This window comes from Enoplosus armatus, chromosome 20 (genome assembly GCF_043641665.1).
Source record: "Enoplosus armatus isolate fEnoArm2 chromosome 20, fEnoArm2.hap1, whole genome shotgun sequence".
NCBI lineage: Eukaryota > Metazoa > Chordata > Actinopteri > Centrarchiformes > Enoplosidae > Enoplosus > Enoplosus armatus.
In genome coordinates this window covers 4389302-4402447 of record NC_092199.1, presented here as the reverse complement: position 1 = coordinate 4402447, position 13146 = coordinate 4389302, and positions in this window count along the sequence as shown.

The following is a 13146-nucleotide window of genomic DNA, read 5'->3' as shown; positions in this document are numbered from 1 at the left end:
AACAATTCCAACCTTTTATGTTTCCCCTCATTATTGTGCATCTGAACCTTTCCTCTCACTCTTTCATATAAATAAAATGTAGGCTACCAATAAAAGTGCTTCCATCTTTGTTTCCATTAAAAGTAAACAGTAATCCAGAAGCAAAAGGAACAAAGTTTTACAGCATGTACAACAACTTTTCTCAAAGAGGCATGGCCATCCCATGATGTTAGAGACAGGGAGGGGGGGGGAGAGAAGAAAATTTGGCAGATCCACAAAGCAGTCTGGTTACACTGTGGACACGTTGCAGCTTCTACAACTACAGTATGGCCCAATTTGACCTTTCATTTACTCTCTGCTGTTGTCTTCTTCTTTTTTTGACTTTCAACCCCAAGATCCTGTCCTATTTTCACTTGTTGGAATCAATGCAGAATTTGAATATTAGACATTTAGCAGATATTTATCACAAGCACAAATTAACTTTTCAGGTTAAACGGTAATGTTTTAATTCTGAAATAGACTTGGTATCCATTTTGAGAAAATAAAAAAAAGAGTTTATAAAATACAGTAGGACTTCTCCCTGTGATCATTCACTTATATTATCTTGAAATGAAAGTGTTTAATGTAGCCCATGATTGTCCTGTGATTTGCCACAAAATGCAGTTAGGGCTAATACTAGCTAGGCTACTTCATGCTAACTAAATCAACAAAGTTATTAAATAGATAATAACGGATATAACGGTTTATAGGAGCATTTAATATAATAAATGAAAAAAGTAGTACAAAAATATCCGATTCACCCTAGCTAGGCTACTACTAGCTAGCTTGATATGGCTTCAGGTAGGCTACTACTAGCTAATGGACCCACAAAGAATCAAATAGACAATAGCGTAAATGTATGAAATGTTTATAACTATCAAACAAGGCAAAACTTAAAGTATTTGGAAGAAAAGATAAAGACACAATGAAAAAAATCAACAATAATTCGACAATAATAGTAGATAGAAGGTACTAGCTACATACATTCATTAGCTTTATACTAGCAAGTAGCAATGAGTGGTTTTCCCATATTATCATGACTAAATGGTTGAAAAGCTGCACAAAATGTCTTATAATCAATTAACTCTTTTTCTTCTGCTCTAAAGACATTTGCACGTCCACATGCAGACACGTTGACTTGATATGGCTTCAGCTGCAGGGAAAATGAATAGTTTCTGGGGAAACTTGTGTGGTCAGTGATTTTGTTTGCAGTAAGCAGGTAATTTTTTTTTAGCATCTGTTCCTTGTCTAATGAAAGCTGGGTGTCTGCTCAAACACCTGTCAAACAGACAGACAGCTGCCAATCTCCATTTTAATGCTTCTTTACATTTTCTACCTCCCTATTTTCTGCAAGGTGTTACAGTACACCTTATGTCATGCACACTGCAGTCTCCAGGAGGTTTACATCACCTTTCTCGAGCATGGAAATGCTGCTATGTGACCAATATTTTCTGATATTATCAATTAAAATAAAACTCTGCAGGAGCAACCAAATTGTCCTTTATGTGTGAATAAATTGTAATATAGAAACAGTGGGAGAAGTGTTGTTTTTTCAGTATCTTCTATCCTTCCTTTCAAAACATTTCAGGCTTGTCTTATCTTTTTGTGTTGACCATTTCATATATTTTCTGCTTGGTCTGCTTGGTGCCACAAGTGCACGGCGAGGAAGCTTCAACGCAAGACACACCCATTTCAGTGACTTTTTTTGGATAAGAAAAAGTAGGATGAGAGGGGAAAAAGTTACAGAATATCACAGGTTTCAGGGTGTTTTTAATGAAATGAAAATAAGGAAGTCCTCTTTCGCAGAGTCCTGTTGTTTGTCTGAGAGGGTTAGGAGAGGAAGCCCATGTGATAAGACCTTGGCCTGTGTGCTGTCTCTGTGATTTTAACTTAAAAAAACACATTCTGGTTTCATTCCCTCTCTTTCATCCGTGCTCTGAATGTGTAAAATGCACTAGATGAACAGAAGTAATCAGCCTTTTAAGCCGTACTTTCTGAGTGACTTTCCATGAGTGAAATGTAACCGAAGCTCACAGGACAGCGTTAAAATAGAACTTGTAATTTTCTGGTGTTTGGAGTTGCTGCAATCTATAATATATATTTTTTTCGTGGCGAGTCCCTCAGAGTTCAGACTGGTGGTTTGGGTGGAATCCCTCGGAATGAGTTTAGGGAGTTTCAGCTACATTCAAATATTCTACCATTGTAGCTCGGAGCTGCATGTTTTTTGACTGGTGGACAAGATATTTTGCATATTTTAGCAAAGAAATTTCATTTGCCGTCAGGTTCTTCAGCCAAGGGAGTCTGGAACAATCCACAACTTTCAGCATTGCCAGGATAGGTAATCGCTAGAAATCCATCCTCGTCAGACAGAGGGAGTACAAAAACATTGAGTTAGAGCCACCAAGCTTTGCCGACTCGGGGGAGGAAATTCCAAGATTGTCATTGGCAGCTTGTGGAAGTACACGAGCCTAAGATGTAACAGGTTGTGGGAAAAGGTGTCTTCACAGTAACTTCACAGACTTTCATCCTGTTAATGAGAATAATTTGACTTTTTTTTCCACAATGAAACCTGACAGGCCTCCCTGGGAGAAGCATTCATCAACGGAGGAGGGATCATGTGTTTGTTGAAAGTGGTGCAGACCCTCAGGAAGGGTCAACTCATACAGCTCTTATTTGAAACATGTCCTGTACTGATGCTAATGCAGCTATAGGAACTTTAATTGGATCATTTTACTTGAGGCAATCAGCAGTAAATCAATTAACCTCACATTTTGGAGAGGGCATCTTTGCATAAGTAGGTTTACATGCAGCATTAAGACTAAGCAGAGCTTGCACAGTTACTTAAAAGGCCTAAACTGTGCATTCCCCAGCAAGCCTCTGAGCTGTAGCCAGCAACACGTAGCATCTGCCTGGCCTTGTCCACGTGTTTCTACTTGTAAGTCTCTGAGCCTTTGCTGCTCTGCTCTGACAAAGCCAAACCCTCTCCATCTCCCTCTCTGACTTGTTTCTATCACTTAGTGCCTGGAGGCCCACTTTTTTCCTTCTTATTTAAGGCGCTAAGGGGCATTTATTTGCTTTCTCACTGGCATTTCACGATAAGACCACTATTACTTGCTGTTAAAACTTTTGTTCCAGGCCATTATGATGTTTTTAGATCATTTTCAATTACGGGGTTTTGCAGAAATTTCATGTTTTCTTTATGTAGAAGCCCATTGTAGGCCCAACTGTTTCAGACTAATGACAGGGTATGAGGAAAATTGTACAGTATTGCAAATAAAATCAGTCACTGTACAGTATATCTTTAAATTCTAAATGGCTGTTATCAAGTGTATTACCAAACTATAATACTGTTTATCTTATCAGTTTTCCAAAATTATATGTGCACATTTGGTAAAAATGTTTCTTTCATTTTCATGCAGAATAATCTCCCGAAAGCTCAACTACAATCCCCAAACTGTGAAACTTTAGTATGGTACAACACACAAGGTTGTATGTTGTCAAGCCAATTTAGTCTTATCCAAAGACAACCGAATTAATGTACATTTCAGTGCAACAACTCAGGTGTTGATTGGTAGGTTGGTAGGGGTCAGTGGATAGATACCTGATTCCTGTTTCTGAGTTGAACACACTTCTTTGTACGTGCACTCTCTGCTTCTCTGCTGCTGTTGTGTGATTATGTGAATTCACAAAAATGTGTTTTAACATGCATGTGATTAAGAAAGTAAGGGAAAACAGTAAAAAGAAGTAGATTAATGATGCTTTCACCTCATAATCATCATCATCTCTTCCCTAAATTATAGTCCATTAGCCACTTAAAAAAAGTTTTAATGCTGTCTTAAAAAGTGTTGGTATCTGTATTGATATTGGTGTTTCTGGCCATGGTGATACATGGAAACCACATTTTGTGGCATCACCCATCCCTGATAGCTGGATTTGAGATCACTCAGTATTTACTACATAGGGAATTCTATGTAAAACAAATTAAAAAAAAATAAAACCTGATCAACTCAACGGAGTGAGTCAACTCCTTTGTAAAGTTCAGGTCTCCAGCAGAGATCCTCAATCACAGTCAGAGCAGCTCGAGTCTGCCGTGTACGTGTACAGACGAGCAAATAACTAGTGTGTCGCCTCCATGAAAATAAACCTTCCAGCTCTGGCCCAGACTCATTCAAAGCTGTAGCATCAGTAAAAAAAAAAAGAAGAGAGACTTCCACGCGGCGTTATGGGTAAATGCTCAATTACAGGGTGAATGCTTCAGCCCACTTCTGACTGTTGCTTCAAGTGGAGCCCTATGTGAGCTGCAATCATCTCATAAAGGCCCGACTTTTGTCTTTTTTGTCTCAAGGCTGGGGTTAGTGCTCGCTGGCTGAGCACCACTCTCACCACTACAGTAGTCATGGACATTTGGAATATATGCTACTGTACAGAAGTACAGTATATACAGTATTTGACAAATGACCAGAAGTTACTGTAGTTAAACTTGTTAAACTAGTTAAGATTACTTTGTAATATGTTAGGTGCAACTTTAGAAATGATCTTTACTAGCAATGTTAGTAGTAGTTTTAGGAGTATTATTAGAATTATTGAATGATGTGTCGGAAACTAGCAAAATTATCACTTGACATTGGACATGATGTTGTTTGCAGTTTTTGAATCTAGAGCTTAGCTGCCTAACAAATCCAACCTCTCATGAGCTCCACCCATCACGACACATCACCTCCCCTTTGGGGCGTGAGAGAAAATGGTGGAGAGCCCAAAGCTAAACCCCCCAAAGCCTGCACCATCATGGTACCACGTCCTTCACTGGCCAATCCAATGACATCTTAAAGTTAAATGCCCATATTTTGATTAAAAGGTCAGATTACTGGTCTCCAGGATAAGATGTGGGATGTGCTACACGGCTATCTGTTGGCTTTGTTTCTCTAACAGAACACAGATCTCAGCCAATGCCATTTTTCCTCCTGTTTCTTGGTCTGGTTTTCTTGTCGTCTCTGCATCTGGATTTCTCCGCTGTCCCAGCCCCCCATCCAAACTCCAGCTCTCCATCTCCTCCCTCTTTTTTTCTCCCTGCCCTGCTCTCCTTTCTCCCACCAACGCAGACATCCAGTCAGACACAGAGAGTGGATGGAAAATATGACTGTATCCTTCCCTGACTTCAGATAATGTGCAAGACTGCTGGCAAGCGGGGCACCACTAAAAACAGGGAAAGGCAGAGAGAGCATACCGGAGAGTGAGAAGTTTATCTGAAGGGCGAGTTTAATATTTAAAAAGTATTGGCTGTCCTGCAGCAATTGACCACTAACTCACTAACTGTCCCAATTGAGATCTTGTGGAAAAGATGTCCAAAGATGATGTTCACAAGGTCCAGAACAAATGGCTTGTCCTTAGACATTACACCATAAAGAATCATAGGAAACCCTTCTAAGTGTCCCCTCATCTGACGACATTTATGCTGATTATCTACATGTTAGCACAACGTCAGAGGCCACAAGACAAAAAAACAAAGAGCCCCGCTGTGCATGTGGGTGTCATATTTCGCTGCCACAATAGCTCAAAATGTGGGAGAGACTGTTACAATGGAGAGAGAGAGAGAGGAGTTAGCAGTTAGCAGTGATGTTGGGATGGAATATTCTATTCTGGATGGGAGACACACAAAAAAAGGAAAAAGTGACACAAGTTTATGTTTGAGTCTCCAGATGAGATACACATGTCAGGAACTCCAAATAGCGTTTAAAGACTTTTGAAATCAGTGGTATTGTTATCTTTCACTGAAGAGAAATGCAATTAAAGTGATGATTTGGTGTCTACTCTTATAGTTTTTTTCCCCATTTGTCCCTGAGCGTAGTGTCCAGTTGACCTGCAGTGTCTTCAGGGTGGTTTGACGCCCGTCTTTCCCAACATCTGGAAAAGTTAGTTAGTGCTTTAACTACCCTGCCTCGTCTTTTTATCCCTAGTTTTCTCTTTTGCTCCTTTGGCTGTCATCTTTATAGTACTATGTTTTGCAAATCTCTTAGTCATGCTAAGTACTTTGATTTCTCCTCTGTACCACCAGTGGTCAACTTTTAACGCATAAGTAGTGTCTGAGAACCATGATTTGAGGCTAAAGTCTGACTCTGTCGCAAAGCGAGTTTGCAAGGATTGATTTTGGGGGGGGGGAATGAGCTCAGAGATCCCGTCTGGAAATGTCGTTACTCCAGCTGCTTGAGGAAAACGGGGGAAAGTAGGAGGCACAGCTGAGTAGAAGAGAGGAGAAAGAAAAAGACAGAGCAAGAGAGACAAACAAAGAGAAGCAAGGAGAGAAAGAAGAGTAGGAGGTATTAAGTTCTCAAATGGGTTAAAAGGGAAAGTGGGATTTTTAGTTTCCATATTGAAGCTCCATTATTTCCAGAGAACCAACAGATAGAGGAAAAGAGGCAGAATAGACAGCAGGTAACCTCAAAATAAGGGAGCCTGGAAATGGAAATAGGGAAACCAGTAACTATGTAGGGAAAAAATTCCCATCTGTCCGATGACTCATACTCTCCCCTCAGCCACAGAAACGAAAATTAACAACGTCCTAGTTTTTACACTGCAAAGACAATGATATTCTGGGCACATTTTTTAAGCAGAGGAATTTCTTATTGCCTATTCTTGATCTTTACACTTTTTATGTCTACATTCTTGCAGGAAGCACTGTCCATCTGCAGTGTATATTACCCAAAAGTGTTCTTGTATTGTGATGAGTATGTGGATCAATATGAATAAAAACCGTTTATTCTTCTGATTGCATGGTAAGTAAATGATCGGCCTGTAGTACCTGTCCCAGGTTTTTACTGTGAGACTGTGAGACAGTAAAGTACAAGCTTTCATGTTATCACAGCCTTTAACTTGGCAGGCTGAATCTTGGAGGAGTTTCTCTCTCAATAATTTTTCCCGAGACAGACGAGCAGAAGTTACCGGCATTAGTCCAATCTCTGGATATTTGTTCTTTTGGATAACAGCAGAAAGAAAGGTGACTTACCTCAGCCATCCATGAAATCCGTGAATGTCATCAGCAAGTTTATTTGTACTGGATAGCATCTCCTACACACATGAAAAATAATGTGAAAAAACATGTATTGATCACATTTTGGTAAGCTGTATTTGCAAGTGATTTTTAGCTTTTGTTTTTATATAAGGTGATGGCATGATGGACAAGGTTTGCACACAATTCATAATATATTGTACATGTTACTGTGTCAATAATGTAAAGTCAAAACTTTATGGCATTCATTGTTTTGTTGTCTGTGACGATGATTTGCCACTGAAAACCTACATACTGGCGTTCAGATAAATCAGTGAAATAAGTAAATATGTACTTTTTAATTTATAAGGGAAGTCTTCATAATCATTTCATGTCTTACTTTCAAACTAATTCACACATTCACTTTTACTCAACCTCTTCATCCTCTCAAATATCTCACTAGCACAGGGTCTACTTTCAATAATAAGACCTTCATTAAGAATTTTGTTATTCTTATTTAATTCTATATTTTGTTATTGTTTTCATGTCATATATATCTTTGACATGGTAACTACTGTTTTATATTACTGCATTTAGGGTATCTTAGGTATTTTCCATTATTTTTATGTGATTTATTTGATTTTGACTTGTGCAAACAAAAAAAACTCAATAAACTCAACTCAGCTCAAGCAACAACGAGGAGTTTGCCTTCTTCCCGTTAGATGACATTGTTTTCATTTTGATCTCAGTGCAGAGCTCTGTGACATATTGTATATAGCCTAGCTTGGTGTAAACGCTGGAAGCAGGGGGAAACAGCTAGCTTAACATTAGCTCTGTCAAAGATCTTATTTAGACGTTACATCTTGTGAATATGACGTGTAGAAATGAAAAACGTGGCAGGTTGGTTTTCACTTGTTTACTGGCGAACAGCCGCTGGGCGTGACTGCAAGCAGCATCTGTGAACAGGTAAGGTACTCAGGTGACTCTTATGTATCGGTGGGTAGCTCACTAGCTAGCGTTAGAGTACTAGCTAATGTTGTATCTTGCTAGCTAGCATGTTGCAAAATACGCGTTGCTTACGGCTAACACGATACAACATGTACAGTTAGCTGTTAAATAAGTACAGTTTTGAAGCAGTTGCAATATGTATTTTCTTGTTTTAAGGTAGGCTTAGTGTTACTGGTTATACCTGCTATCAGTCTGTACGCTAAACCAGGCTAAACACAACCAGAGACAGTGGTGGAAACTTAAGATAACGTACTGACGTTACTCCTGAGGAGGCCAGGCCTGTCCAGGCAGCAGTAATATACACGTGTGCACCATATGTGATGGTATCAAAAGTAAATCAAAAGTTCTGCAAAAGTTCAACCAGTTTCAAACACAGTTTATTACACATATAATGGAAAATTATGACTAGATATAGTATTAACTAAATACTCTTCCCTATGATCTCAGTATTTACCAAACTCTACATGTCTGTGATTTGAATGGAACACGTGTCTCATCCTTTCAGGCTGTGAATCAGAGTTACCTTTTTTTTCAGTGAAGGGCAAAATGCCTCTCTTCACACTCTTGCCAATGTTGTTTTCTCAAGGCCCCCAAGGTCCCAGTGCTTGACATTACATCAGCGCATGGCAGTGAGGGATGAAAAGATGCCTCCTAGCTTGGACTTGTACGACTCCCTCCAGGACTTAGCAGGAAACCACAGGAATGATGTGCTGAGGTAAAGACACTCAGTGTGTTTGTTTGTTTTATTTGTGTGAGAAAAACCTTTTTTTAAAGGTTGAGATAATCCATCCCTGATGACATTACTCAGTGAGGTATATGAAGATAATCCCACTACTAATTACTTTCATGTTTGTCTCTTAAAGTCTTACTAATCCTTACCTGTCACTGGTATTGTAAATTTCAGGTTCATTGTGAGCTTGTTTTCTGATCAAGTACTTTGACAGATAGCTTGTGGAGTTTGCGTCTGTGGACAGGTGAAAAATGAAAGCATTGGTCATTTGCTGTATGTCGCAGAAGCAAAGGTTTATTTGTATAGCACCTTTCAACAACTATTGTTTTACATAAGACATAAAAGGCTTCAAGACAACAACAAAAACACGACAATAGAAAAAGACATATAAATAGGATTTTAAAGAGTAAAATAGAGGTGATTTCTTTTTTTACAGTAGTGAAGGTAGCAATATCATAAATATATAAATTATAGCATGTAGTATAGTTACAGCAGCCATCAGTCTCTGAAGAAGTTTAATGGCTTATTCACCTACTTTTGAGGGCAGCTGACCCCTTAAATATTTATGATTTGAGCAAAGCCAAGCCACCATTCAGCAAACCAACTGCATGCTGACACATAAGAAAGACATCCAAAGGTTTTTCAGACTCTAGGTAGGGTGGAAAATAGTAAAATTCCTCAAAAACATCCAAAGTGTTGGTGAATACACAATATTCCACCCTTTTGCCTCACAGTCTGAAAAGATAATGGATGGTTTGAGTCTGTAATTAGGTTTCATAATGACTATTGTAGCACCCATTTATCCTCCTTAATTAATTCTTCCTCTATGATGATTTTGGGAAATTCTGTCTGTTTTTGGAAAGTAGGCAATGTCACTTCTGAGCATGTGCAGCAGATCCCGCAGTGCTCCATTAGATCGAGCTTGCAGTCCAGCCCAAAGTGTGCTGAGTGCTTCAGAACGGTTGAGGAGAAAAAAGTGACCTCAATACAAAAGAATGCAGTGTGGTCTGTCTTCCCTCCCCTAACATCCAGCATGGGCAAAAATTACTTCTCTTAACCTACTGTTTAGCAGAGGGAGTGTATACGACTTGAGCCATTTAAATGGCCACAGCCGCCGTCTTCTCCTCCATACTCTTCTTCCGCCCTTATTTTCACCTCCTCTTTTCACGGGGAGGATTTGAGTAAAGTTGCCACGTTAAATGCTTTCTGTCTTTCCCTTTACGATTGTTCTCACTTTGCAAAGAGATCTTTTGAGAAAACAAAGTTGTTGCTGGCAGACGTCTTTGTCCTCAGTATGCACAAAAAAGCTAAGATTGCTTAGTCATTACAGTTCACAACAATCTATATCAAAAGCTACGTCGACAGTGTTTTACACTTTGCTCAGATATGGTGAAGTTTTGTTGATATTCAGTCTCAGCTGAGGCTTTGAGAATACCATTTCTTTCAGTCAAGTAAACATTCAGATCAAGCATGCTGATAGCAGTTTTTCCTTCCTCTTTCCATGCCTTGCTTTCTTTCTTTGATAGATTGTGTGTAATTGCTTAGTAGGAGTCATCCTGGCCTGTCTTGTTGCAGTATCCCTGTGTGTTTTACAGCCAAGGAAAAGTGCTGTAGAGTTAATTTATAAATCTGCATGTCAAGTCTATTATTTCCTTCTTACCTAGTGCAAGTCAAATTTCTGACAACTTTTTATCAGCTGTGTTTTTTGAGGAAGTCCGGCTTTCCCTGACTGACTGTTATTGTGGCATTCGTATCTCTTTTTCTGCCACTGTGTGCATTGTTTGCCATGTTGAGATTCTACCATGGAGGCCTCAGGAGAAGAAATTTCATGCATGATAAGGTGTCCTGGTGCCAGCCACATGTTCTGCTGCAGGAGGAGGAGTTTAGATTTATGCTTGCCTCTTGTGTCACCCTGAAAATGCAGGGCTAACAGCTTTCAGATGTGAGAGGAAGTATGGAGAATGGTGGTGGTGGTGGGGTTGGAGGGGTGTGTGTTTGGATTGTGCTGTGCAAATTACACAAATCATCTGTCCTATATATAGGAATTTTGAATTTTAGTCACTTACAATATGTGGAACATTGGAAGTAGGTGCAGGGCAAGAGTGCCTTGACTAATTATGTCGAGGGATGTTCACTACCACTTCTGTTTCATCATAATAAGAGTGGCGTGTGCATGGATATAATGTCTTGTGAAAAGTTAGAATGATAACATTTGATAATTAGCACTGAATGCAAAGTACAGCTGAGGCTGATGGTGGCACTAGATGAAAAGTCAGGGATCACCAAAGTTATACCAACTTATTTGGCATCTGCCTATCACAAATTTCATGGCAGTCCCATAGTTGTCAAGGCACTATTGATTGTGGTTTGTGGTTCACTGAAAACCACAAATGTCAACTTCATGGTGGCATTAGAGGAAAAGTCAGTTTCTCAAGTCTTTTATCACTTATGTTGAGTCTTCATTCACAATTCTGGTATCTCTGGTAACAGGCAGCCCTTTTCATGGCAGAAACAACTGCAGGTACTAATTATGTTCTGTTTCTATATCAAAAGCAGTCAGACTAATCAGTAACTGACTTTTGGCCTGGCTGCCAGTAAATGTAAAGTTATAATCCTATGCTGACAGGTCACGTAATGCTTCCTCACATTATTCATCTTCAGTGACAGTAAGGGCTCAGGCCATTCCCACTGAAGCGCTATGCTGTCATTAAAACCAAGAACTGTAATTGTTTTGCTCCGTTATTTGCACCTGCACATGCAGTTATGTTACATGCACACCTGGATAGTTTTGAAACCAGGTGAGCTCGCTGATCTCCAGCAGATTCCCCCATTTTTACCGTGCTGTGTGGCAACTGGAATTTTAACAGAGGCTGCATTGCACCCTGAAATTTCTGCATTTAAGTGCATGTGTTAAAATGCTGCATAAAGACAAAACAGTCACTCCTTTGGCACCAGAGTGTCCTGACATTGTCTGCCTCTCAGGTAATGATATATTATATCATACCTTGTGTCTCACTGTCATGAAAGAAGGAGAATGTATACATTCATTTCTAGTCATTGTCTAACTGTCTCTGAAACACCTTGTGTCTTATCTTTGAGCCTTCTCATGCTGCGTTGGAAAAGCATATTCTCATATCCTTTATAGATTGAGCTTCAACGCCACGATGACTTGATATAAACTACAGCAAAACCTCCTCTGATGAGTAAGTCATATATGAGTGCAGTGAGTGAAAATCACAGTACGTCCCAGGCTTTTTGCATTGGACTGAGACTTGAGCTCAATAAACTCTCATCCTAAAATAAATGTTAAATTAGAGGGTTATAGAACGGAGAAAAAAGGCCACTGGGCTTGGTTCTTGGCCCCCACGCACTCAGCCGCTGTGGAGTTTTCTTTCCTGTCTCCTATTATTCCTGGTCTTCTGCCTGGATGAGTCAAGAGAGGGAGAGAGCTAAAGGGAAGGACAAAGAGAGAGAAGGGAAAAGAGAGGGTGGGGAGGGGGATGTGAGACAGTGGTAGACGGACAAAGAGGCAAGAGAAAGACAGAAGATGATGGCAGGGAGAGGAGAGGGACAGACTGGCTGTACTGCCTTTCTCCTCTGTCGGCCAGTGTTTAAAGGATTTCAATGAGTAAATGTAGAAAAGTTGGGAAAAGTGCAGCCATTTTGTGAGAGCTCTAGTTTCAATGTGTTATTGTCTAGTCAGTGACCGAGCTAGTGAAGCTTGCTAACTGACAGTTAGCTCAAGAGCTTTTCTCCCCCTCAACTCTTTACTGGAGGGGAGTAGTCGGCCCAGTAAAGAGAAAATAAAAAGAGGAGAGCTTTTGTGACCGACTAGTGCTAGCATGTTTCCAGCTGGTTAGCACTTCATCAACTAGTCATCACAGTACGTTGCCAAGAAACAACAGCTCCCCAAAATCCTCAATGATCCTAGTTGAGGGGAGAAAGATCATCGGTCATAGAGGTGTCCCATCCCATAGTTGTTGTTTATAATAGTTGGGATCTTGATTGATCCACAGAGACTGGAAGCTAATTGACATGCTGGAAATATGGCAAAACTAAACAGAATATAAATATTTAAATAGAATAAACTGTGCTTTAGTTTCCCACATAAACACACTTATGTTCCATCTCAGACTAGATATGTTCTAACACAGGTACAGTGATCCTCCCAAAACCTTTCCAAACACTGCACTCCTTTGCTCCTCTGCCTAATTTCTTTTCCAGTCACATCCTAGTAAAATGTGTTTAATGGCTGAGCCATGAATGTGTCCAAGAGTGACAAAACCAGATGGTTTTGGATGCCGGTGCTGCAACCTGAGCGAACATTGTCCCTGCAGCAGCCAACTATGTGATCAATAGACTAAAACTAGTGTCTCACTGGAAATCTTCCCCAGTGAAGACTGATGTG